Source organism: Numida meleagris, chromosome 4 (genome assembly GCF_002078875.1).
Source record: "Numida meleagris isolate 19003 breed g44 Domestic line chromosome 4, NumMel1.0, whole genome shotgun sequence".
Classification (NCBI taxonomy): domain Eukaryota; kingdom Metazoa; phylum Chordata; class Aves; order Galliformes; family Numididae; genus Numida; species Numida meleagris.
In genome coordinates this window covers 83329340-83352762 of record NC_034412.1, presented here as the reverse complement: position 1 = coordinate 83352762, position 23423 = coordinate 83329340, and the positions used below count along the sequence as shown (strand labels likewise).

Genomic DNA, 23423 nt, shown 5'->3' with positions numbered 1-23423 from the left:
ATTTTATAAAACCAGGAATTTTGCATTTCCAGTTTTGCATACCCTAAAGTTTGATTTCAGACTGTTTCCTTTTTTCACTCATTTGCAACTGAATACAAATGAGGACTGAGGTTTTCTTCCTTTCTTATCTTTTTGCTATTCCTTTTATTCTGCCTCAAATACTCTTTTTTTCATCCTCTCCACAGAACCTCTTTTCTCATTGTCTGGGATCTGAATGACTATGTTTAAAATAATGTTTTTATTCTTACAAATATAATTTTACAGTGGAGCAGGGAGCTGCTTCTATGCTGAAACTTTTCATTTGCCTGTTTTAAGCTACATCGTTAACTTTCCATATTTGTCCAAGTATTCATTCTACAGAGAATTTGTTCCCAAAGTTAAACTTGTTAGATTATGAAGTTCTATAATTTTGAGCAGACCAAAGGAAAGAGAAGGAAAAAAATGAAGTAAACAAATCTTTCAAAGGATGAAAAAGAAAATCTGAAAAAAACCCTTCATTTTGCTTGCCAGTAATTCTAGTGCATTTATGATGTCATAAACGCTAAGTTTTATTTTGGGTTACATTTTCTGGGTGAGATACAGAGATTCTCAGAAAACTGACATTTGAAATAGAAAGTCAGCAGTAACCTAATTTGGAATGTAATGAACCTAAGTAGAGGGGACAGAACTGGAAGCGCTGCCACTCGGGAGTTGCGAAATGAAATAGAAAAGCCTGTCATCTTTGTTTTATTCTTAAAATATGTGAACAAAATAAACGCTGGAAACATGAATTGTGTTTTCATTTTGCTGTGCCTCTGCTAGACGCATTGTTCACATACCCTACCAATATATAATATGACATGCCACAGTTTCTGCACTCAGATTGTTCACTCTTATGTTACTGCTCAAGTATGCATTCAGAAAAGAGCCAACAGATATAGTAGATTTATTCTAGTTGTTGAGGTCAAGGGCTCCTTTTTTTTTTTTTTTTTTTTTTTTGGATTCAGCTGAGAGGAAACTCTTTCCTTGGTAACAACAGATAGACTTACTGCTTTGCAGTCTGCTCTCAGTGTGCAGCGCTGATAAAAAACTGTCAGAGAGTATTTTCAAAGGAAAAATCAGGAGATTATCTATCAATAAGAAGTACCAGTGTGGTCTCCAGTGCCAAAGCTAGGGGGCTCTCCGCAAAGCACAATATCTGCATCACTGTAATTCAGAGGCTGCCGCTGCTGGAAGTTCTGGCAAGTCATGTAAGTAAAGGGGTCTGTTTTGTTGGACCAAACTTCGTACAGTTTCTCATCTCATAAAAACTCTTAAATGATCTAAACTTGTGATGAGTGTCCTAATACTAGTAGTGTTGCTTTATCTTGCTGTGTTCTCTTGAATAATGCGTGTATGCAGGCACAATAAATTACTAACTTACCTTTCTAGAAATGTTTTGCTCTGAGCAGCATGAGGAGCAGATCTGTACGTGGCTCAGGCAGCTTCTGCTTGCTTTTATGATCACTGGCAACCACAGTTCTCCATTTGTGATCAATGTGAAGAACAATCTGATTTCTTATAGTTCTTGACACTGTTATTTCGAGAACAATGGGAAGCTGGCAGTGAAACGCAAAGCCTGTGCAAGGGAAAACACAGAGCAGCCGGACTGTTTATAGAGCAGTCACTGAACCCAAAACTGGTGTGTAGCCCCAAAGCTGAACTTGTCATCTTGTGGGAGTTTATATCCTCTCCACAGAAGTTTAAGGGGTCAGAGATGATATGACACAATAAATATTTCAGTTGGTTTATAGAAATGTCTTGCTGATATTTAAATTAGTCACTTTCTATGTGGTTATTTGGGATTTGTTGTAGGGGATGGATCAACTTTCTCTGATATTTGTGATTTAGGATCACAAAGTATTTCCTTATTCTCTATTCAGTTCGTGTATGCATTAGCACTGGTAGCAATAGATAATGAAATCCCAAAGTTCTCTTGTAGTCTGTGGGATTTTCCCTGTCCTGACAGCTGCCCACCTGCAGGTAGCCTGATAAGTGAAAGAAAGGTGGTTGTTGTGCCAGGAAAGCTTGATTAGCTCCACCTGAATGGAGTGAGAAACGTAATGGTTTCACTTGCAGGAAGTCAGGGTTCCTTCCCAGTCACCTTCTGCTCAGAGCTTCCAGCTCCCCTCCAGACTTACAAGTTTGAAAGGTGCAAACTCTGCACACAAACCCACAGGGTAATATCAACTTTATCTATTGCAGATATGCCACCACCACCGCCTCTTGTTCAGGTACTCAGAGGAACACAGTCCTAAAGAGCGTGCTGCTGCTCCCAGCCCTCCCATTCACCTTGCCTTCCACGGTAATGCAAGAGCCATGTGAGGAAAGGGGCACAGCTGATTGAAGTCAATGAGAAGGCACTCCTTGACTTCCTATAGGCAGTTACACTTGCATGCCAAGATAGTGAGGCAACTGCAAAGTGGTGTGCTGTTCCCAGAGAAGCAGAGATGTTATCTCCCTGGGTGAGACTGGGGAGTGGCTCAGTAGAGAGGTTGCTGCAGGGTGGAAATCATTGTGTGTGGAAGGTATGTTGGCAGGAGTTATTTGAAGAACAAAAGGACAGTGTAATAACCAGATGCCTCTGCTGATGGAGGAAGATGTTGCTTTTCAAGAGTGCTTAGAAAGTGACAGAAAGCTAATTGGGAGCTGAGGCAGCTCTTACTTTCTTTGCAACTCAACTCTTGGAGAAAATAGGAGTTTTTTGTGTTTTTCGAATTCATGTGTATTCATGTGTTCCATTAGTCTCTTGGCAAATGCATCTTTTTAGCTCTAAAGCTTTCTGAACCTTTCATACAGTTCTCTGCTTTGAAGCAACAGATGTCTGTGATAAGCAGATGGTTATGGCTTTCAATATGAACATCTTTAAATACTTTGTTGTGTATATTTTATGGGGAGAAATGTACTCAGTCTTACTAAGCAGAACCGATGCATTTAATGAAAAGTATCCATGTCTGGATACTTCTGTCACTTCCTAGCTTGCAAAGCAATAAACCACATGTCTGTCAGGAATTTTTGTTGTGAGATACTTTCACCCTATTGTTCCCCTTGTGTTCTCAAGGCACTAGTCTGATGTGAGCTTGGTCAAAGCAAACAAGCAACAAGAAGAGCTGAAGGAGCTGCCTAGGTCGTGAATTGCATTCTCACTCTAATGCATATTGTGAGCAGGCTGAAATCTTCCTTTTGCGAGATTTCCCAAAGGAAATAATGTAGTGCCTGTGAAAATAACTGAGAAGAAATCTTTTGATCTTACACTAAAATTTCATTTTTTAAGAGGTATGAAATTTTATGTGCAGGGAATCTAAGGAAATAAGATCTCAGACCAGGAATAAATCTGGTAACGCAAATGGAAAGAATTAAGGTTAAATGAGAACACAACTCTAATTTTCTTTCAAGAAAAAGAAGTCAGATAAACAGATTTCATCCAGCTGTTTTGCTATTGGTTATTCATTTGCAGCTCTAAAGAAATATAGTTCTTTTTTCTCTCACCACCTGACTTTCAGACTTTGTTTGTTTTTAAAGAAATTTCTTCAGACAGTTTTTGACATGTGAGAACATTGTTTAAACTTGAGTTAGTTGATCTTAAGAATGGATTATTGCACAGATTATCAAAGGCTTTAATCATAATGGCACAAGATATGTTATTGCATGGAGTCAGTGCTTACATGAGACTCCAGCCTGACCTGAAATCAGAGAAATAACTCATTTCAACCAAGCTCAGGAATTCTTACTTCCACCTTTGAGAAAGAACAAGGCTGTTGGAAGGTTTGCGGTGCTGGAGGGGTGCTGGAAGGGTTCCATGTTGATGCAGGCATGCTGTGTCTCTCCTTTTTTGCTATCTCTCTATTCCATCTGAGACCCTTCTTTCTTGCTTCTCTAGCGTGTAGTAACCCCTTGTGACAGGCTGTCCCAGAGTACATTTTGTCTCCTTTGACACACCAGATCAGTCTTGCTTTGTTCTAAGGTACTGAGACTTGAGATGCTGTGGAGGAAGGATCTGAGGGGGATGCTGTGCCTGTGGATAGCTGGTGGTCCAAACTATCTGCTGTCTGGATGTGACCACATCTATAAGCAAAGAAAGCCTGCATGTGAGCAATATGTGCTGACCCTTGTAATCTGTTGCTCAAGACTAATAGCTATGTAGCTACTTTAATTACTGTCTTATTAGTTGTGCATTTCCTTGGTGGCTGCCTCAACCAGATGCCTTCTACTAAGGGACTGGCTGTTATCAAGATGACAGTGGACTAACAGAACCAATAGCTTCACCAGAGATAGCAGTACCATTAGTTCCACTTTAAGGTCTCTTCAATGTCCAGTAGTGTAGGGTTTAAAAACAAAAGCAATAAGCAGTTCTGATTCATAATCTTGATAGCTATTATGTGATGATCTGAGGTTTAAAAATCTTCACAACTTCTTCTCAGTTATATGTAAACTTATGATTGATGGGCTGTCTTTGTTTTTGACAACTCTAATATTTTTAAAATTGCAAATGTTAAAGTACTATGACAGTTGAATTGAGATCATACTTAGTCTGCAAAGATGTAGATAACTGAAGGTAGTTTTCCTGAATTATGGAAATCTGTGTCCATCCACGGTCATCTATAAATAATAGATTCTTTGTAAAGAGGGAATGAAAACAGCTTTCAGTCAATAGCTGCTGTGTGCCTATAGTCTTTCAGTTGGGTTAGAAACAGAAACAAACCCTCCAAGACAGCCAGAAAGCTCCCAACCTTAAATGTTGAACAAGACAATCAGCAAAGGATCCGAAAGAGCGAAGTATCCAGAGCTGACTAGTATGGAGAGCCCAGACCAGTCACCATTACTGTAGTGCCACAGGAAGCTCTTGGCAGTTGGGATACCAAAGTTTGCAGCTGGAAGAGAAATCTGGAAGCTGCTCTAAGCAAGCTGTAGCAACAGAGCGTTGCAAAGGGCACATGGCCTTTCTGCTTTTAGGGAAATCAGCCTGCTGGAAGAAGTACTGTCATCTCTAGCTTATCAATAGAGCTGATAGCTAACACAATCTATCTTTGAGTGATGGCCTATTTCTGGAGTTCAGTCAAATAACTGACAAGCTTAATACCTTAAATATAGTATTGGAGAGGAAACTGCCTGTTCTAATATTCTAGAGAAAATTATTTCCATTATATTTTTAACATTTCCTCTGTGGCTTTTAAGATGTCTCCTAAAACCTACGATTACATTCATGTAGCATCTGCCTCCAGTTTTTTCTAAAATAGTGGTGAAGCAGACTGTGTGGTAATTAAAATGATTATTTCTCTGAACTTCATCTCCATTTTGGCTTATCAGCTGATTCTCTAGCATACTCATTCTGCCTTGATGGGCTGTTGATAAATAGCTCACTGAGATAGCTCACAGTCTCAGCTAACTTGACTCTCGGTCCATGATAAAACTGAAGGGGAAAAAAAAATGGTGTTCACTCCGGATTGACTCAGGCAGCTATTGGTAGTTCAGATCCTGGACAGCACAGAAAGCAAGTAGTAGAATATATGGGAAAAGGTGACAGTGGAGAGACTGCCTTGGATTCTTTGTGGCCTTGGGGAACCAGCATTGTGTTGTTACAGCACCAAGGGCACTGCCAGTACACCCTGGTCACCACCTCAGTGCATCAACAACCTCCCACCTACTGCAGACTGGCATTAGCATGTTCTCTGCATCTTTTTCCTCAGAGGCAAAAAAAAAAAAATCCAGACTAGGGTATCCTAGAAGATGACGTAAAATCTTTAAGATTCAAGAGAGCCACAACATGAGTTTCTGAGCATTCCGAAAGGGCAGAACCATTCCCAGTTAGAAGGCTGAATATTTAGACATTATGTGAACGTGTTGTGTTGGCCATAACAGGGCTGCTATGTTCTGCTTCTTCAAGACAATGCTCTGCATCTGTGGCCATTCTTTGTTCAGGAGGGAAACTGTTCAGGTTCACCAGTCAAAGTGAGCACAAAAGGTTGTAAAGAAGGTAAAAACTCATTGAAAACTAAGGTATTTTATCATTATAACTATTGACAGCAGACTCCTGAGTATCTGTAATCTGCAAGTGGGGATTCATTCTTTTATTTATGTATGCTTTTGAATGTTATTGAAGTTCTTATAGGCAAAGTGGGAATCAAATAAAGCTTTTGGAGTTTTCTTCTTCAAGCAAAGTAGCTAAGACTAAGGAAAGAGATATAAATGAAGGTAATACCTGTGGGATTGATAGATGACTTAAATATACTGTTTTGTTTTTTTTTAAAGAAAAAGCACAGACAGAGCATGTGAGAAATAGTCCTTTTCATGTTGATCTTCCTGGTTCAAGAGCCTGATTGCATGCCGAGATGCTTAGATGAAGGCATTGCCAAAGACCATCCCAATAGTGCTTCTATGCTGTGAATATCACACTAGAAATTAGTCAACAGCTATGTCATCTTGATTTGCATGCTAATACAGATGATGCGGTAAGGCTCTGGAGAGATGGATCCACAGTTAGCTGGCAATAAAATCTATGGCTTTTATGAATCACTGGAATTTCAAAACTCTCAGGAGTGTATTTATCTAACATTGCACCTTGCCTCTTAAATGAAGAAACATCTCATTATGGCCACATCCATGATGTCAGCTCTTCAAGGAGGAAAAGATGTCACACTTCTTTCTGAAAACAGCAGGTAGAGAAACAGAGTTTCAGAAGAGTTTCAGATGTTTTCCATATATATGACATAGGACAAAAGCTTGTTCACTATCAGTCTTCTGGATGAGAATAAGCCAGTATTCAACAGTAACAGACCCTGAAACAGAGCAGCAGGTCTGGTCCCAGAAAAAATCTGTTGAAGGGGAAATATGCAATGCTTTTCATGAGATGAATGCTGCTTTCAAGTAAATCCCTTGATATAAAGTCTTTGAGCTAAATGGCCATTTGCAAGGTGTGAAAGAACCCTGGCTCCATTTTTATTTTGTGGATGAGGAAGGAATGTGAAGATCTGGAGAGGCACTTCTGAATGTAAGGTGGTGGTGACTGGTGCTCTCCCTCCTTATGGCAACTTGTGGAGTTTTTTTTGGTATCTTTGGCTCCCTCAGTAGCTGACCCTTGTTAAAATGAGGTCTCGAGTATCTTTTTCCCCATTAGTCTGAGGTGGTATTTTTCCAAATTATGGGTGTATTTTCTCTAAACTGACAGTGTGCTACAGGTTGTAGTGTTGTATCACTTTGTCTCCTTGAGGACTCAGCTTTATGCAGGTGCCTAAAGCAGCTCTTGAAGTTCACACTCCAATGCACGTGGGCTGGTTGTCCAATTTCTGCTTCAGATGGCTTCTACCATCAACTCTTCACTGCTGCCAGTGTTTTCTCTGGCTTCCCTGGGGACACCAGATGCATCAAATGATTCCAGCTTCCAAGCTGAAACGGATCATGGACAGCAGCCATGTGTTGTTCACATACTTGCATGGGAGGGAGAGATCTTTCTCGTTTTTCCCTTGCTGGACCAATTCACTCAATAAGAATTTGTTTTAGATCAAATTGATATCACTTTCAGCTAATTCCAACCTTTTCTAATTTTTTTCCTAAATTCCAACCTCTTACTATATCCTAAAAGACAAAAGATGCTTTGAAATGGACCTAGAGAAGTAGGACAGTGTACTTTGCTCCCAGCTTACATGATAAGACAAGAAAAGTATTTAAACCTACCGTTCAGAAGCTGTAGCCGTTGAAAAATAAGACAACAGCCACAGACATGCTTGTCTCCAGTGTTGCGTAAGTAGACATAATACATAATGTACTGCAGCATCACAGCAGGCCTCCCAAATTGAAAGCAAGGAGGAATAAAACACTACCGTACCTTGGCTCTTAAATCCCCTGAATGTGTCATCCATGTTGATTAGTTACTTTGATTTGTGCTTCCCAGAACAGTTCATTTTTCCCTTTAATAAGAGTTTGGGTTGTAAATTGTCACTTGGATTGATAGTATTTGCACCAAACAGTGTAATTAGGCTGGAGCGACAGAATATATTACATTGTTTGTTTTCCATTATGTTTATTCCAGATGGTTTTTGTCACTGACTCTTTTTCTGAGCTGAACTGTTAATAAACATAGGATAAATCAAAAGAATAAATTTTCTGCACTTGGTATAGATCAGTGGTGGTGGCTGTGGTGGGGTTATGCCATGAAGTAATGGGCTCTCATTAGAACTGCAGAAATGTTAATTCTTGCTAACATATGAGCAGGAAACAGAGTGCATGGTTAATGAGTGGTTGAAGAAGATAGTTTCTTATTTTCTTTTAGAACTCATCTGTTCAAACAGTAAAATGAGACTATGATGAGTTCAGTTGTAATGCTTTATTGCTTCTGTGGACAAAAGAAATCCTTTATGGTAAAGCTGCAGAGTGAGTACCTGGGTTCAAGTCTGTCATCTGCTGGAAAGCTCCTCTGTACCCCTGAGCAAGTTATTTCTGTCTATGCCTCGTTTTCTACACTGGCATTCTGAAATGCTTTTTCTCTTCTGCCTTTTGTTCAAAGTACCTGCATAGGATGGAGATGTAGAAATGATTTTAAAAAGGAACGCTTTAGAGAAAAGTACTCTTTATGGGATGGAAACACAATGTGGAAGTTGCATGGCACTGAGACTGTCTCAATCTGTTCATTTTCCAAAGTTGTGTTGATTGGAGAAAACGGAAAGTAAACTAAATGATGTGACAGCAGGCCTTGGAAAATTAATATCACTTGAGGAGTTTTCCAGTAGTAGCCTCATAGTTTTTCCATCAGGAAGAAACATAAGAAAGCCCATGATGAAACAAAACAAGGTCTGTCCTATCATCTTTTGAAGGCTTTAATAAGGTTTCTCTGTCTCATCAACATCACACAAGGCAATGCTTCCTCGGGTGGAAAAACAAACTGTGGCTGCAAGCGTGTTATTTGCCAAGGTTAGGAAGAAGAAAGTGTCCCTGTTGGCTCACATAGGCTCATTGACAAAAGGCTAGGGAGCTTAGCTGATCCCATGAGCTTGGTGGCAGTGGGTCTCTGTATGGTGGATCTAAGACTTCTATCAATCTGGCTGCTCTTCCATCCTGCCCTCTCCAACTGGGAGAGGAGAAGGGAACAGAATGAATGGCAGAACATCTCCCTTTATGCGTTGTTTTTAGTAGCCTCTTGGATCAAGTAGTGACAGATCTTCCCCTCATTTTTAAACCAGTAAGCTGGGCTCACAAAGACAGCACGATGGCATTAGAAACTGTACCACATATTAGCAATTTCATCATGCCATACATGTACATTTCAGACATGTACCAGCTAAACTGCAGCTAGAGAAAAATCTTAGCTCTGTTAGCTGGCATTTGTGGATGTCTCTTGGAACAGACTTGAGCAAGGAAGGGAGAGGAGAACTAAAACGTGTGATAATTCAGGAAGCCCCCAAAAGCAGTGGTGAACTGAGAATGTCAGTGAGAGCACAGCTCCTTTGGTCATTGAGGTAGCAGAAAAATGAGGAGAACAGCCTGTGCCCAGGGTGCTGGGTGTCCCTCCCGGCCAGTCTCTGAGGCATGAAAGCGTTAACCCTTCTGGAATCAGTACAAGACATTCCAGCTCTTAAATTCACACAGTAAAAATAAACCTCTTGCAAGGCGTGCTGCCTATGGGGGTTTATGCTCTGTCTTTTGATTCAATCATTTAGGAATGCAAAGCCCTTCTACCAGGTCTGGGCTCTGAGACCACCTTTGCTTTGGACTGCTGCCGAAGGTGAAACAGGTCTGTAGCAAGGAAGTTACAGAAGTCTGTGTCTCCCTGCAAGCCACTCAGTCATGCTATTTCCAGAGGACTGATCTCTGGCCAGTGCTGTAGAATTTCTTTTTCAATACTGAGGGCAAGATGCTTTCAGACCTGTGTGCCATACTCACCATGTTCTTCCTAATGTTCACTTACATGGTAGGGCAGTGGTGAGACAGTTCCATGAAGGCTGTTTACTAGCAAATAAAACGAAATAACAGCTTAGTGCATCAAACCCACGTGTGTTTAGTTGGTTGGATAGGATAGTTTAGCTGTTCTCAGCCAGCTCACTGTATACACAATGTCCAACTAATGTGCAGCAAGGTGTGAGTTGGATAACAGCCTTTCCCAGGTAGACAGCAGCTCTGCTTATTTTTTTTTCTGTACTGGCCAGAATAGGATGTGGACTTTATGTTTTTGAAAGATAATAATAATAGCTCTTGCTTCTGGCATGGAAACCTTTGTTTACCCCAGTTCCCAATGCTCACAGACCTCCAGTCAGAGTTCCACTTGGAAGACTTTGACACAGCATCTGCAATCGCAGCTTGAGCTGGCCACAGCGGCCACACAGTGACAGCAGTGGGGAAGGCACCTGCCTACTGCTCAACCCTCCTCTGTCTCACGTATTTTCAGCCCAGATGGCCAATGCTGGCGAAGGAAAGCAGGACTGGGGAGAGACCTCTGCTCTAGTTGAGGTTGGGATCATGTGCAATCAGATGGCCTGGTCCAGATTTCCACATCAAAACCAGCTCATTTAACATCTTTCCCTATTACCCTCCTCATTTTCCAGCTGACCATCATTGGATAATCACATACTCAGGCTGGTAAAATGTTTTTCCTTACTCTCTGCTTTTTTTCCTGTTCTTCCTGGCTCCTCTCTGCTCTCCTGTACTGCTTCCTACAAGATATTTGCAGTCTGTTGTACTTAGCAATTCCTATATTCTCATACTGAGAGGTGATCTACCAAGAAAGCGCATGGAAAAAAATGTTATTTTTCATGCTGTTGGCAAGTGGAGAACACAGAGTCAGTGGAATATTCTCACTGATTTATTCGTGGGTACTTTCTATACAGGAGGGTGGAAGGGAGTCCAGGAACATTGGACCAATTTCTATTTGATTTCTCATTGGAAAACTGGAAATAGCCATGTAGTCAGATGACTTACTCTGGATTTACACAAGTGCCAATGAGAACATAATTTAGCCCACTCATTTTACTTTGCATCCCAGTGGACATGGGCAAAACACACAACATGTTACGACCTGAGTGCTGATTAAAGAGCCCCCAAACAGTGTAATTCACTGAGGATTATTTAAAAATGCATTTTCTTCCTTCATGACTTCCATTCTCCCTCATTTGGTCTGATGTTACTGTCACCATATTCTCTAAGTACCTTGGCCACAGAAATGAACAGCAATTGCAAAGCCATTAGCCACCTTGATGAAGTATTTGGCATTTCTCATTTTTAATAGTGTTATGTTGTCACCTTACTTTTTCCTTGTGTTGTCTGTTTAACTCCAGAATGGACTGCTGTATTTGGAAATATTTCATGTATATTGTAAAGAAAAAAAAAAGGAACCCATAATATCATAGAATCATAGAATCGTAGAATGACCTGGATTGAAAATGACCGTAATGATTATCTAGTTTCAACCCCCTGCTGAGTGCAGGGTCACCAACCACTAGACCAGGCTGCCCAGAGCCACATCCAGCCTGGCCTTGAATGCCTCCAGGGACGGGGCATCCACAACCTCCCTGGGCAACCTGTTCCAGTGCGTCACCACCCTCTGTGTGGAAAAACTTCCTCCTAATATCTAACCTACATCTCCCCTGTCTCAGTTTAAAGCCATTCCCCCTTGTCCTATCACTATCCACCCATGTAAACAGTCGTTCCCTCTCCTGTTTATACACTCCCTTCAAGTACTGCAAGACCACAGTGAGGTGCCCAGAGCAATATATATCTATAAAACTATATCCAATAATTATATAATGGAACAAAAATTATTTTCTCTCCTTTATGAAAAAGGTATCCACAAAAGTCTAGCCTGTTTAAGAAATGTTTATAATAATCATTTGACCTCCACATTGACCTTGCTAACACCTTTCAGGGAGATATTTAACAACTGTTAATGAAAAAGGTTTTACTTAATGATCAATTGCATAACAGCTTTTGTAGCAAACTGAAAAGTGGACTAGGTCTATTATTAGCTCCCTCCAGTTCTACTTGTGCCACTAAAGATGTTTCAGAAAACACTGTATGCCTGATCCAAGTAGCCTTGCTGCTTACAGCTGGCATAAAATTACAGTGCATGTACCTGAGTTGGTTCACATCATTACACTACATGTTGATACGTGGCAACACATGCTGTGGACCAGAACAATGACCAGCGAATACCTGAAGCTGACAATGATTTGACCCAGAAAAACAAGAAGGAGGGGAAAAAAGCTCATGTTTTCAGTCAGAAGAATAGAAAGGAGGAAAACGATAAAAGAGCAGAAACCCTCTCTGGACCTGCACCTTGCACTGAAAATTTTGTCAGTCTTCTCCATTTATTTTCATCTCAGTGGCACGCTAATGTGTTAGCTTTACAGCATTAGTATGCTGCCAGAGCAGTGAGAAAATTATGTTCAACAACAGATGCTAAGAAAGCTTATTGAAATATTACTAAATAAGGTATCGTGCATGTTCTACATGAGAAAAATAAGTAAATTCTCTGAGTAGCAACAGTAAGGGAATCTCTTCAGTCAATTAGATATTTGTCAAATGCTTATACTGCTTTATAGTGTTTTTCTTCCTTTTAATTTAATTCTCCAACTTTCAATCTCCACTTGATTATTTGGGGGGGAATAAAATCTTCTCTAATTTGCTATCACTTTATTACAGTCTTAATTTGAAATTCATGTTGAGCCATTTAGAGGATTAATGACATATCAAGATTCAGTATCTAGAAAAAAAATAGCATCAAAAGACAAATAATTTGGAGCAAAATGATGCTAAAGGCTTAAAGTTAGTACCATTGATGTGTATATTATTGCATTTAATCTATGAGAAGTATATTTTTAGGACAAAACACTTTCTGCAGGTTGCCATTAGGTAACTCTGCCTCTCAGTCTCTGGCCAGGAGAAGAGTGCTGCACTCACTCCATAAATTTGGCAAGAACTGGCTATGAGGGCAGGACATCTCATGGTTCCCAAAGGACCACGAGGCTAATATCCAAAAATGGAATCTAAGAGAGATTTTTCCATAGCAGCATATTAGCTGGTGGGGATAACTCAGTGGCAGTACATCCACATCAGCCTGGCTCACAGCCCGCTGCTGGAGGGACTGCAATGCTCCTTTGTGCTCAGCCCCTTCCTCCCACCCCATTTTCCTGCAAAAGACCTAAGGGACTTATCCAGCCCTCCCAGAAACCTCCAAGTGCATAAGTGTGCAACCTTTTGGCTTGCCTGGGCAGCGTACACAAATGTTGCTCCGAAAGTAATGCCTTCTATCTTTCCATGGAACTACAACTGATATAAAGAGCGCAACAACACTATTTGATAGATCTAATTCTCAGTTACAAAACACTATTTTTTCAACGTAGTCACCACCATTAGCTGTGCATTTTCACCAGCAGTTAACAACAGCCTGCATGCCATGCTTGCAAAACTCTGTACCAGCAGAGGTGACCCACTGTCACCGCTGCCGAATTGCACCACCACCGCCTCACTGTGCTCACATCCACTGTTTGGTCTCCATAAACATTCACAAGTGTCAATGAATGTCAAGGGGGGCAATTTTTTCCACTTGGAGGAATTCAGTGACGCACCTTTGCTTCATCCACACTTCCATGTCAGGAGCCATTTCATCAGACTGCCCTCTGCTGCCATCTGTCTCATGGTAACAACATGTAATGGAATATTGGTGGGAAGTTTCAACCTCTACTGCCATACCACTAACATTCACCTCTGATGTTGTGGGCCAATACAATGACATAAAAGGCATTACTTTCAGAGGAACCCTCATAAAATACATAATAATGCTAATGTACATAAGGAACAAAACTTATTTTAATCTTTAATATTTTTAATTAAAACAAAAAGAAGAGAGCGACAAAAATACAGAAGTAGTGGGATATGTCACCCTGTTTTTGTGAAACTAACATCTCAGGCTGGTTAGATGGCGGTGGCTGCAATTCTTAGTGAGTTCTCAAGATGTATGTCAGAGACTGTTGATGAAATGTTACTCTTCCTGTGCTTCATCCTTTACAGTAATTGTTCACAAATGTACATGCTGCCAAAAAGCAATGTCAGGAATCAGGAGTGATTATGAAGTGAGGAATGCTTTTCTCTGCTAAGATAGGGCTTATAAAAGTAAAGAGACATGGTCAGATTTTTGAGTTGGGTTGAGCAATGGGTTTCATTCGCAGGACCAGGCTGGGCAATGGGGCAGAACCACAGGGGCAGCAGGGGCAGATGGTGCAGGGCAGGGGCTGGGTGGCAGTGCCAGCTGTGCCGGGCTTCATGCAACCTGCAGGCTGCACACTGGACGTGCCTGTCCTAGTGTATGAGCAAAGCAGGGCTCATGTTGCTTGGGTGTGCCAGGCTTTGTGTTGGATCCACTCCTCTTGTATGCACAGAGCAGGTACATCACTACAGCAGACAGCCTTCACCACACGGTTGCCCTTCAACGCAGGGTAATGCAACACAGCCTATGAGGCTCAGGGTGCCATAGCTGTTGTAGAACAAGGAGAGTAGCCATTAAAATATCTCATTACATTTCCCATCCACATGAAGGACTTCTGTATGCTCCTGAGGCTGTGCACTGCTGATTGTCATCTGGCTGTGCTTGGGGTTCAGCAAGAGTGGCGTGGGCTGAGTTTGAACTCAATCTTTGTATAAACTAATTTCCACACATCTTCTATCTACTGCATTAGCTCTCCCACAGGCTTCCAGTATTACATTATTTGCTTTTAAAAATCTTACATGGAAATCAAAAAGTCTCCAACATCATCGCTAAAATGTATAATGGGGACAAGCAGAAAAACTAAATTTATCACTGGAAAAACAAAGCTGATATTCTTGTGTAGTTGGAAATCATTTTGGCACTGTAGTTATGGCACGTCAAGATCTTACTTTTGCCATTTTTTTCTTCTGTTTTCTTCAAGGCCAATCACTAATCATTTGTTTTACTGGGTATGTTTTGGTCTGACAGTTTTCATGTCTCCCTCATTCACATTCTGATTTCTCAGCTTGCTAAAGGACAGCTGATAAAACTCAGTTTCAGATAAACCAAAAATCACATTTGTGCCACAAATATCCTCCGTGATTACGGGAAGATGTACAGTCAGTCTCTTTTCATTGGCAGTGAAATAAGCATACAAAACGTGCTTGAATAGCATTGTTCATTGGTGCAGCATTGTTTTCTCAGGGATGTCATGCCAAATTTTCTTTCTTCAGATTGTCCTTATATGAACCTGTAAATCTTTTCTTTCTAAATGATGGAAAGTTCCAGATATACCTGTAAAATCCTTTGGCTCTCCTTAGGGTATTCACATCCACTACACACAATAATGATAAAAATAAAAAGAAATACGTCATCTCATGACCACATGTAGTCACACAAACTGCTGTTGTGAGTCACTGGTAATTTACAGTGGATTCCCTACCCTTTTCATTTATCTTCAGAAATGCCCTGGTTTATGACCTGGCAATATCACAAGCTGCTATAATCTGATTGAATATTTCACTGGTAAAATCATCTAAGACCATCACACTTGATCCTGAGGTGTGCAAGAGATGTTACCTTTGACAAAAGCTGCAAAGCCCTTTGAATAACTAGTAGATTTAGTTATGAAAAAGCGACTGAACCAGAGACTGAACCAAAGTTTCAAATTTCAACTTGAAAGTTGAAATCAACTGGAAGGAGAGAAGCTGGACCACAGGTGTAAATGAGAAGGCAGTGCCAGCTCCCAGCCAGAGGCTCATCTTTAACTCAGAAGGGGTTTCGAGAGCAGCGGGCAGGCTGTTTCCATTCATCATGATATTTCCATAATGAATTACATGGAAAACACAACAACAAAAAATATTAATTCAGTTCTTTCAGTAGTATTTTTTCCTTTGAGTAGCAATCAGTAATATTTCTTTCAGTATGCCTTAAATTTATCCATACTCCATAGTCTTACTATAGCTGTCATATTGGCACAGCACCAGCTGGATGGTGCAGGATAGACAAACCAGGAAAGCTCTTCTCTGCAAATATCTTTCAGGAGTCGTTAGTATTTCTCTTCTCTCCATTTGTGCTTTATGACTGTTAACTCCTCTGGCACCACTGCAGGGCAGGAAATCATTGCCCTTCGCATGGAAATAGAGGAATGAAGTGGATTATGTGATTTGCCCAAAGCTACAAAGAGAATCACCATCAGAACCAAAATGAGAATTGATGGTTTACTTCAGTGCTTTGTCCTGTAATCCAATTAGCAGAGCAACCTCTTTCCCCCTCATCTTCTGCTGTTTTCCTGCACCTGAGAATGGCACTTACTTCAACAATGCTTGCTATTTGAAACTGCATTTTGCTGTTAAGGTTGATTTCCCCTCAAGAGGATAAGTCCTACCAATACATTTTTACATCTAAGAGAAAAAATAAAATATACCTCTGAATAAAAGCGATGTAACAATGCACTTTAACTAATGTGAATCCGACATTTCGTGATGTTTCAGCAACAAGCTGATGCAGGCAACAGCATTCTTTATGCCACCTTGTGGTCAGAGACCATCAAATGCCAAGCTCAAAACCAGCATGCGACTCATCAAAGGCACCTCTGCAAATTTAGCTTCTGCTCTGATGATGACTTCCGAGCTGTTTATGTTTTCCTTTCTTCTACCATTCCTGTTCCTTGTCTTTCACTTGGATGACTGTGAGATGGGCTGCTAAAACTTTGCAAAGCTTCAGTAAAAAGTGACCTGAAAACAGGCTTAAGTACATGGATATTCTCAGGAGCATTCCCAACTTACAGAAATGCCACACTTCCATGGAATAGGGGATGCACTTTCTCCACTGCTTGGAGAAGGAGACTGACAAAACAACCAAATAAATAAAAGTAGCTTCTATATACAGAAGATTAATCACTTGTGTTCCTGAGACGATTGATGTGAATGGGTAACTTGGATAATGGAGACTACCAAGGTGACTTATATTGCCTTCTTACTGTCTTTAGAAATGAACAAAGACAGAATTTTTTTTTCTGCATAATGAATTAAGGGTTTCCTCCAGCTATGCTGTGTAGCGCTCTGACAGGTTCTGCTCCATGGCCTTGTGCACTGACTGCTCCTCAGGGCTGAGGCCTTCCTGTGAGGACAAGCAACACAATGGCAGGACCTCAGGAAATCGATCAGTCTTTTTGGATTCACCTCTGGAACAACATAGGGAGGGACCAATTTCTGCATGTGGCCACATTCTCGCAAAAGAGCAATCAAAAGAAATGCCACTGTAGCAAGGGAAATACAGAACTTTAATTAAAAAGCCCGACAGTACCATCAGCTGTGCTGACATTTTTCCTGCTTTTCAGTGGAAATATCATTAACTGCCTTCTTTAACAATAAGCCCATTTTTTGAACTGTGGGAAGAAACTATAAAGTTGATGTGGCTAAAAAAGATCAGCTCAACAGCCAGATGCCATGGTCACATAGCCGTGTTTGCAAGGCAGTTAAAATGCCTTTAAGCTGATACATTTCAACTGAGAATTATTGAAAGAATAGACATGATAATTCCTAATGCATATAGGGTTTAAGACGTGAAGAGCATGTTAATTTTCCACAATTTACATTAGTGTTACATAAAATGTACATTACTGTCTGCTAAGATCAGCCAGCTGAAGACAGCATCTCACCAGACTCGGTCAACATTGTGTCATATTTTGACTGTACACATACTAACACATTTGGTAAAGATATAACAACTTGACAAGAAAAGTTTCCTTGTTTAGATTGGACAGCCTTTAAAATCTTTCATTACACCCTGCAGCTCTAGCTGCCAGTGCCAAGGCTTTGGTACGTGAGCAGCCCAAAGCAGTTCAACGTGTTGGGCACAGGCTGTGGGTAGATCTTTCAGTGGATGTCCTCGGCCAGGTCCAGATAAGGCTCACAGACTGTCCCCCCTGGCTTTGGCAGCAGGGCAGGTTTCTGCTTCCATCCTCTGGACCCAGCTGAGCCAAACCTAACTCACCCCAATTTTTCCCCCCATCTCTCACTCAGGTAGGGCTCCCCACTCCCTCGCAGGCACAACAAACCCAAGCAAATGAGAGATCTGTCATTCCCCCTGCCTAGGTCAACCTGGTCCATTTTGACTTAAACAGGCCAGGAGATGGACACTGGAGAGCCCAAAAATCTTGATGCTATGCTAATGAGGCCAGTGTGGGCAGGCAGGTGGTAGCCTCTCCAGCTGTTACCTCCTGAGTGGTGGAACATCATGTCTGCACCTTATTCAAGCTCAAGAGGGTCTGGGATGGCTCTGCCAGCAGAGTTGTGAGGGCAGTAATCTCCAGCAGCTTGGCTTGTAATCTTCATCTGGGATGGCTCCCTACAAAATGAACATCTGTCTGCAGCCTAAAGATATGTTTCAAAACTGATTTAATTAGACCAATGCAAGCACCCATCTGGATACTCTTAGCACTTTGGCTCCCATTCACCTAGCAAACAATGGCAGTGGATGAAAATTCTTATCACCTGCCCATGTTGCAAAGTGGCCAGAAGGGAATAAGGATGTATCAGCCACTCTTGAGTGGCATCCTTAACTTATGATGAAAAATTTTGGTGAACCCCAATGAGGTTATTTAAGAAGGTGCTTTCCACTGAGGTCTGCTGGGCACAGTGGCTACAGGCACAGCAGATGGACCATCTGACCATGGCAATGCAAAGATCCATGTCATAGCTGGAACAGCTGAGTTAGTGGATTCACTGAGTGCAGAAGTAGTTTATACTGCATTATGCCCTGGTCAGTTACTCACCATGTGGGAATGCTTCCCTCCCTTACCCAGCTGGCTGTTGCGTTCCCCTACTACTGGATCACAAAGCATGCAGATGCTCCCCATCCATTTTAATACACAGTCAGATGGGCTAAAGAGCCTGTAGGAGAGGCTGATCCACAAAGAAAGAGAGCCCAAAGGAATGATGGAAACAAACTGCAGACGGATAGTTCCGTATTAAATTGGTGCACACATTTCTGCAGCAAGTGCCTGACTATAGTTTTTATAGCTCCTTATTCCAGCTTAGGCCACATAAGAATAAATTGATTGATTCTAGTTCAATTAAGGCATCCACTGAGGACCTGGCATTTATTTAACTACATTATCTGAAAATAAATCAATGAAGTTTATGCATAAATGTTAGAAAAGCATATCATACAGATTAAATGAGAAAAAATCATTTTGACAACTGAGAGCACCATCATTTTTCAGTACCATTTGGAAGCTGCAGATAATCCATGTCTCTAACAGATTTTTTTAAAACCTTTAATAAAAAACACCCTAGAATTTAAATTGCTTTCACTTCACCTCATGCTTACTACCCACTATTAAAATTCTTTTTAAGGAAAACAATTGGAATTTTAACTAGTTACAGATGGTAGAGATAAAAATGGTCCTTTGAAATCTGTGTCTGAAATAGGATTTGTAGGGAAAGTACTGTTTAGGTTTGCTAATGTTATCCAGGCTGATTATTTGTAAACAAGAATCAAAGGTCTACAAGTTTTTGCCTGTGGTAAAAGTAAATCAAAAGAATGAGAGAAGACTGGGAGCTTTAGAACCCACTTGTAGCTGAAGCTGCTTTATCTAATAACAGCAACTTTGACAGTTGCACTTCAAAAAAAATATTGGTTGTATTTATGAAGAAAACAGTGCTGCTAACTGGTATCAACCTCTGGTTCTATTCTCTGGCTACCTCTGTTTAATAAAGTTGCACAAAACCCAGAAGCTATGCCCATTTGTTGCTTTGAAATGGTAGAGTCATTATTGCTCTGCACTTGCTGCGAGGAGCAGGCCTTGGCTGTCCATCCAGCTCCACTGTCAGCGATTTTCACCTCCAGGCTCCCCTGGCTTCTGTATGGCATTCACCAATAGGGCAAAACTAGGAAAGCTTGGAGTGGAAAAAAATACAGAAAAAAAACCTGATGAAACTCCAAAGCAGAACAATCTCTTTACTTAATGGGATTCTTGTTTTTGCCAAAACACTACTTTTTCTAACACACTGTGAGTCATTATTGCCCTCTCTGCAGTTGAGGGCCTCTGGAGAGGAACTTATTTTGACTATGATTACTTCTGCACAAGTGGTACCACCTGCACAGAATCTCCATTTCCATGGTCTGCAAGACAGGATTAGTCTGTAAAAGTCCATAAATGAGGAGAGAGCACAGCCAGCGCGTTGGGGCTTGGGGCTATACTGTGCACACTGTGGCTTTCCAACAGATTCATCCTCTGTAACTGTTGGCATGCTGCATCCCTATTGTGGGCTGAAGACAAACCTCAAAGAGAGAGAAAGGACTGTGATATCTAGGCTCATCACAGCATGAATATTCACAATAGCAAATGGTCTACTTTGGCTAAATTTCTGGCAAGAAAAAGAGTTCCACATCTGAGATTTCCATTTAAGGACTTCTCTCTTTCAGCTTGGCCAGCTGTAGTGTCACTCAGGGTGGACAAAGCTTTTCACTGACACAGGCAGTCAGCCTGCAAACACCTCTCTGCTGCTCTCTGGACCACTGCCCTTTTCTCTCTGTCCCATGAGGACATGATGACAATCTGGAGGAACATACAAAAGCACACCAATACAGCCCTCACAGCTGCTCAGCCCTGTATGCTGATACATCACTCCTTCATTCTCACCTTCATCCTCAGTGTCTGGCTATTAATGAGAACAGCTAGAGCATTCCGTATCCCAGTAGACTGGGGACAATGGGAAAATGCATTTTTCTACCATATGTCTGCTGGGAGCAGGACAGATTTTGATCTTTGGGCTCCTGATGCTGCAAGAGCAGAGAAGAGAGCTGCTCAGCAAAGCCTGGAGCCCAGCAAGGAGAGGGAGCACAGGAGGAGGATGAGGAGGGCAACCCTGACAGGGATGGTGAATGCCATCACCCCATAACCTCTCCAGTGCTGTGTCTGTGAGGACACAGTCATCAGTAACATCGCTGCTTCCAGCTAGATACTTACAGAGAGCAAAGCAAGGATTGGCATAATTTTACATTGTGTGGTTAAAACATAAAAATAATCAAACTTCATTTTGAATAACAATGACACACATCTGTATTAAGAAACTGTAACTATTTTGTTAGAAGTATGCCAACAAAAGCAGTATTTTAAAGTATCTGGAGAACTGTCCTTACGGCTGTTTGCAGCAAGCACATGAGAGTTTACACAGCTTTGATAGATTCAGACTGGTGTTGTTCTTTTCTATAAGGGCCACTGATGTCTCCTGGAAAACATTATATTTGAGTTTTACTACTTTTCTTAGATTTAAGTACTGCAGAATGACAATCGCTGCAGCAGGGAGATCTGTCCCATGTTGCACATCTTTGGCAGAGGCAAAATAACAGTCTCAGACAGCTGCATTTTTGCAGCTGCACTTCTGCACCTTTGCTAGAGACAGGGAGTCTACATTGATCCAAGCACATGGCATGAAACAGTGAAGGTGCTAGACCTGCTGGACTTACATGTCTTTCAAAATCTTGATTACTAATCATAATACACCAGAGGAAAACAGCAGATGATTCTGACAATTCATCTGACCACTTAACTGATAAAATTCTTAATTGTAAATTCAAGTTATTCAACAGAAATATTTGTGGCTACCATAAGGAGTCTAAAGTTACTGCTTTTCTGAGAAAGATAGTATATTAAAGAGCAGGTTAATCACTGCCTGTTTCAATGCAAAAAAAAAAAAGAAAAATAGGGATCCAATGAGATTATCATTTTAAAAGATCTAAGAAAGACAAAAAGGTTGAAGGGAGACAAATGTGTTCTGTGTGTAATTAACAAACAAATTTACTGATGTGGAAATCCAGAGTTTAAACCGGTTCCAAGTTTATGGATAAAGAGTCCAGCAAGGCTGACAGAAAGCAAGGATTCAGAAAATATCTCCAGTTCACAGGAGCTTAGCCGCATACCGGAAGTAGGAAGACAGCCCCTGGGCAAGGATCACCATATGCTTCCCACATCCTCAGGAAGGAGAGCAAGAGCCTGCTGCAGGGCTGCCAGGGAGCAAAGGCACTGGGCTAGAAGGGGTTTTGATCATATTTAGCAGAGTCATTCAGATGTAACATTAATCCAAAAAAAGAGACATAATGAAATGTCTGTTATGGATGACTTCATAATTGCCCCAAGAGAACAAACTGGGACACCAATTAATTTTATGGAGAACAGCAGAGGCTTATGAACTTCTGCAGAGACCTACTTTCATGCATTAATAAAACAAATAAAAGAAATAAAATCTGAAAGAGAGAAGATGCATCAATAAAATTGTCTCCAAATTGTGTTTCCACATTTTCCCCCATAAGCTGATAAGTTCACAAAATTTTTTTAACTTTATAGTGTATGTGTACACACATATATACATACATGCATTTAAACTTTCCCAAAGAGCGAGGAAAACAGCAGCCTCACAACAAATCACAGCATCTCACAGAAAAAAAAATGGAAATTCTAAGCAGGAAAGACATGACATTTGAGTACAAGAGGCTTTTCAGCTGCAATTATCCTTTTCAAGATATAATGTGTATTTTAAGCCATAAACAAAATCACAAATACCAAAACAGTACTTTACGTAATGCCCAATGAAGATATCTATCACAAAGATAAAAAGAACAAAACAGTTTATTACATGCTAGCTTACTGCTGTTTATCAGCTAGAAACAAATCTAAGTAGATCAACCGAGGACATCAGAGAATAGATCTGCATTAAAGGAAATTAACTCCATTAGTCAAAGTCAAATAGCAAAACAAAAAACCTTTAGTAAATAGATTTGACATTAAATGCATCCACCATGCTCCAGAGCCTTAAAGAAAAGCTAAGTGAAAATCAGAACACCTTTGGCAGGCTGAGATTAGGCCAAATTTAAGTGAAAATGAAATGAAATTGGTTGCCAAACACTCCATGACCTTATGAACACCCAGAAATGCTGACTTATGTCCTGAGAGGACCCTGAAGAGGTCACTGTGGAGAACCATGCACATGCAGAGTAAAGTCAAGACAAAACCCACCCTCAGCAGGCAAAGGATTCCCTTCCTACTAGCAAGTGTCAAACCAACTGGTAGCAGCACTTTCTTCGTGCCATCCCCTTGAGGGGACCCAGGGAAACAGGCAGATAGGATGAATGACAAAAAAACAGGAAAGTTAATGCTACAGGAACTTAAGAAAGAGCGTGCCTTCAAAGCCATGTATAAATATGAGGCACCTGGTCTCAATCTCCCATGAGATAATTGATTTGAAATACAAAATGGTCATTCCCAGTTACTTAGAAAAAGCAGAATCTGAAAATTGCTTTTGAAATAACCTGATTTTACATCAGCAGAACAATACTATCTCTGTTATTATTGATGTTGTTGTTTTACTGCTAAAAAAAACAGAAGCACATAGGACTAAATAATTGCCACAGAATATATGTGCATATGATCAAGGAATATACCTCCTGAAAA

General features: G+C 40.8%; 1 protein-coding gene across 4 annotated transcripts in view; it reads left to right on the top strand.

Annotated features, from left to right (window-relative positions):
* Nucleotides 1-23423, top strand: part of C1QTNF7 (C1q and TNF related 7) — a 47060-nt gene that overhangs the window by 13007 nt on the left and 10630 nt on the right. For 2 of the 4 annotated variants that reach the window (XM_021396360.1, XM_021396357.1), the window contains exon 1: nucleotides 996-1229. The exons of 1 other annotated variant lie outside the window; for it this stretch is intronic. The gene's annotated coding sequence lies outside the window, so the exon portion shown is untranslated. Of the gene's footprint in view, nucleotides 1-995; nucleotides 1230-2299; nucleotides 2324-23423 lie in introns of those variants that run through there. One more of the 4 variants, XM_021396359.1, reaches the window with a different exon arrangement.